Consider the following 5,050-nt stretch of genomic DNA (forward strand, 5'->3'; position numbering starts at 1 on the left):
TGTGTGCAAAAAGGAGGACTCGCGGCGCCGGAGCCGGCAAGCCCCGCCCCTCCCCGGACGCCCTCCCGGATTGGCCGCCGGCGGCCGCGGGGCGCCCCGCCCGCGAGCACACGCGCCGCGCCCGAGGCCCGGTCCCCAGGGGGCCCCTGAGGGCCCCGCGACCCCCGACCCCGACGCCCACCCGGCTGGACCCTCGCCGTGGGTTCCTATCTATCCCCTTCCCCACCTCTGTCGCTTTCCTTTCACTTTCTCTCCCTCCTCACCCTTTCCCATCGTCCTTTCTCAGTGAAAAGAGACCCCCCCACCCCACCCCGGCATCAATACGAATAACAGTTCAGTGAGCAAGCTCCTTCTGACAATTTGCTAAACTTGGTTAGCTAGCTAGTCAGTAAAATTCCAGACTGGAATTAGGCATCAAGGGCTTGGTGCGTCGGCCTGAGCTCACGATTTCCAGGTAGAACGTCCCTGGGTCGTGTCTGTTGCTTGACACTCCCCCCTTTAACGGAACGAACATTTCAAGCAAGGTGAAGACAAAATAGACTTTGGCGTTGCTTTTGCTCAGCCTGAGTCTCCAGTTTTTCTCACCTGGCTAAAATAGCATTCCCAGGAACCTAAAATGGCTCCCCTTTACCTCTTGCATGAGGACCTTGTGGCCTGTACTTGAACATTAAACCGCCCGCACTCTGGCCCCACACCCTTGTTCCTTCTTGGTTCCCACTGCCCTCACCTTTTCAACCCCGAATTATTCCTTTGGTCAAGTGCTCCAGTCTGCGTGGAATAATGCCTGTTTCCTCTTCTCTGACTAGTCAGTTTTTATCCATTCTTCAGCTATTTCAGTCAGCGCAGACTACTTCCTTCTCTCCTGTCTGCATCAACTTCAGGCTTTCTCGGGTTAGCAGCCCTTAACCTTGATTGTTTCACATACTTGAGTGATTTCACACTAGTAAGCTGTCTGAGATCAGAGATTGTATCTTAAACTTCTTTGTCCATTCAGGAACTGGTTGTTTTTGTTGTTGTTTGATTCTTACTTCAGCAGCTGGCATAATTGTAGACATTTGGTAAGCACTGGGAAAAAAATCATTTATAATTAAATGAGTGTATTTTTTTCTAGCCTAAGACACAAATTTTGAAACTCAGACCCCACAACAAGAATGTGCCTTCTCCAGTAACGGTTCATGGGCCCTTACTGTGCAAGAGTTGTTCTGAACACTTCACAAATATTAATTTATTTAATCTCCTCAGTGGTGGGGAGGATATTATGTTTCCCCCCACTTCATGATGTATTTCTCTCTCTTATTTTGTTTTATTTTGAGTAAGCTCCACTCCCAGCAGGGGTCTTGAACTCATGATGCTGAGATTAGAAGTTGCATGCTCTACCCACTGAGCCAGCCAGGCACACCTATCCCCATTTTATATTCGAGACTCAAGTACAGAGAGATATAGAGATCTTTCTCAACTTACAGTGGGGTTACTTCCCGATGAACCTAAGTTGAAAATATTAAGTTGGAAGTGATTTTAATACACCTAACCTGAGCTTTATACCTTAAAAGTGCCTGGAACGCTTACATTAGCCTATAGTTGGGCAATATCATCTAACACAAGCCCATCTTATAATAAGGAGTTGACTATCTCATGTAATTTATTGAATACTGTACCAAAAGTGAAAAACAGAATGGTTGTAAGTGTATTGGTTGTTTATCCTTGCGATAGCATGGCTGCCTGGGAGCTGTGGCTCACTGCCTCTGCCCAGCATCATGAGAGAGTATCCTACTGCTTATCACCAGACAAGAGCCAAATTCAAAACTCCAAGTATAGTTTCTACAAAATGTGTATCACTTTTACACCAATGTAAAGTCAAAAAAGTCCTAAGTCAGGGAGGACACCTGGGTGGCTCAGTCAGTTAAGCATCTCTCTTTGTATCAGGTCATGATCCCAGGGTATACTGGTATATATATCTCTCCTTGCTCAGCAGGGATCCTGCTTCTCCCTCTACCTGCCAGTCTCCCTGCTTGTGTTCCCTCTCTCTCTGTCTCTGACCAATAAATTAATTAAAAAAAAAAATCCTAAGTCAGGGGCCATCTGTAATAAGTGACTAAGGTTATAAGAGGTAGACCTGGGATTCGAACCCAGAAAATCTAGTTCCATAGCCCAAGTTCTTTTTTTTTTTTAAATTTTTAAAAAGATTTTATTTATTTGACAGAGAGTACAAGTAGGCAGAGCAGCAGGCAGAGGGAGAGGGAGAAGCAGATTCCCCGCTGAGCAGGGAGCCTGATGCGGGGGCTCGATCCCAGGATCCTGAGACCATGACCCGAGCCGAAGGCAGCCGCTTAACTGACTAAGCCACCCAGGAGCCCCAATAGCCCAAGTTCTTAATCATTATGCCTCTCTGTCTCCACTGCATAGCTTTTATTTTTTGTTTTTTAAAGATTTGGGGTTTGGTTTTTTTTTAAGATTTTTATTTATTTATTTGACAGACAGATGCTTAACCCACTGTGCCACCCAGGTGCTCCAACAGTGTTTATATTCTTAAGGGTTACAGATTTTGTTTCTTTTCCCATGTTTTCCATTAAAAAAAATGTTTTCTTTAAATAATACAAGCCAGGCAGGAAATCACTAGGAAATATATGTGTGTGTATATATATATTTATTTATTTAAGAACTCATAACCCTGAGATTAAGAGCTGAGCTGAGATCAAGAGTCAGACACCATGGGGCACTGTAGTTCAGTTGGTTAAGCTTCTGACTTCAGCTCAGGTCATGATCTTAGGGTTCTGAGATCAAGCTCCGTGTTGGGCGTTGTGCTCAGCGAGAGTCTGCTTCTCACCCTCTCCCTTTGCCCCTCCCCCTGCTCATGTTCTCTCTCTCTCTCTCTCAAATAAATAAATAAAATCTTTTTTTTTTCTTAAAGATTTTATTTATTTGTCAGAGAGAGAGAGGGAGAGAGAGCGAGTGCAGGCAGACAGAATGGCAGGCAGAGGCAGAGGGAGAAGCAGGCTCCCTGCTGAGCAAGGAGCCCAATGCGGGACTTGATCCCAGGATGCTGGGATCATGACCTGAGCCGAAGGCAGCTGCTTAACCAACTGAGCCACCCAGGCGTCCCATAAATAAAATCTTTTAAAAAAAAGTATAACATCTTATATCTGCAAACATACAGGTGGACATTTTCAAAATGTTAGGATGAAGGAAAAATAGAATTACTAATGACAATTATTATAATTGACATTTATTGAAGTTTTACGTGGTGCCAGGCTCTCTTTCATTTAATCAGTTGTTTTTTTTTTTAAAGATTTTATTTATTTATTTGACTGAGAGAGACACAGCAAGAGAGGGAACACAAGCAGGGGGAGTGAGAGAGGGAGAAGCAGGCTTCCTGCCAAGCAGGGAGCCTGATTTGGGGCTTGATCCTAGAACCCTGGGATCATGACCAGAGTGGAAGGCAAACGCTTAATGACTGAGGCACCAAGCCACCCCTCATTTAATCAGTTCTATGAGATAAGTACTATTATACTATTATACTGTCACTTTTACTGATGAGAAAACAGACTCAGAGACAGAAGGTGATTTACCTCAAGGTCACGGAGCTCACTAAATGGTGGAGTCAGATCTTGAATCCAGGCCTCCTGACTTCAGCACCTGTGCTCTCGAGCAATCATTAGTCTCTGCCAGAATTGAAATCCACTCCACCTTTCTGTGTTAACTCTCTTTTCGTCTCTGGTTTTGAGTCCATGGAAGATAAGCTGTCTTCCCTCTGAGGATTAATAGAATGTTCATACCACCCCCCACCCCACCAATGTCTCCTGGGTATATTTTATTTTATTGTTTTATTTTAGAGAGAGGCAGAGTATGGAGGGGGGAGGAAGGGGCAGAGGGAGAGGGAGAGAGAAAATCCTAAACAGACTCCATGCCCAGCGGGGAACCCAAGCCAGGGCTAGATCTCTTGACCCTGAGGTCATGACCTGAGCTGAAATCAAGACTTGGCCGCTTAACCAAGAGTCACCCCGGCACCCCTCCTGGGATACATTTTAAATTATGAGTCCATTTCTACAAAGGCCAGAATTAAGTTGGAAAAGCCATTTCATTTTAATTTTCTTTTCTCCTTCTATGGCCATAGAGGAACCTTTGATAGAAAGTTGGAGCAAAGCATTTTTGTGCTATTAGGTAATGAGAATAGAAAGAAAAATGCACCTTTTTCACCTAAAAAAATTACAATTTTGAACTCCAAAACATTGGAGATTTCAAATGTTAAACTTTATAGATGACTTGTCGATTGAGGAAAAGCTGCTCATTTGGCTTCAAATCAAGAAGATCTCTTCATTTTAAGCTATTTCTGTTCAGTGAGATCCCATGGGAGGCTCCCCATACAGTGAAATCTAACTTCCCCTGGAGTGAGGCTGGGGAGCTGCTTCGACCGTCATTCATTAACACACCCGAGAGCATTTTAGAACAGTAGTGGAAGGAAATCCCAGAGTCAGTGGGGAGTATGTCCTCAGAGGCACTGGAGAGGGAACTGTCTGAAAGAGCTGAGGTTTGAAGAGATGAAAGAGGTTACAGAAAGGTGGAAAATAATGCAAAGGAAAAGAGAAGGACGACAGGCAAGCAGCGGAGAACAGTATTCAAGGAACAGCAAGTAAAGGAGTTTATGCTGCAGCAGATATAAGGGCAGATTAGATTTTATTTCTTTTTTTTAAAAGATTTTATTTTTTATTTGAGAGAGTGAGTGAGGGAGGGAGAGAGCAAGAGCAGGGGGAGGAGCAGAGAGAGAGGGAGAACACGCTCCCTGCCAAGCAGGAAGCCCCAACATGGGGCTCCGGGGGCTCTATCCCAGGACTCTGGAATCATGACCTGAGCTGAAGGCAGATGATCAACCCACTGAGCCACACAGGCACTCCAAGGCAGATTAGATTTTAAAGGAAAAAAATGTCTGAATCGGACTGATTATTAAATGCAAAGGAAATTGTATAAATAGCTGGGAAGTTGGGGTGCCTGGATGGCTAAGGTGGTTGGGCCTCTGCCTTCGGCTTGGGTCGTGGTCCCCGGGTCCTGGGATCGA

The sequence above is a fragment of the Enhydra lutris genome, unplaced genomic scaffold (assembly GCF_002288905.1).
Source record: "Enhydra lutris kenyoni isolate GAN:26980312 unplaced genomic scaffold, ASM228890v2 scaffoldscaffold4, whole genome shotgun sequence".
Classification (NCBI taxonomy): Eukaryota; Metazoa; Chordata; class Mammalia; order Carnivora; family Mustelidae; genus Enhydra; species Enhydra lutris.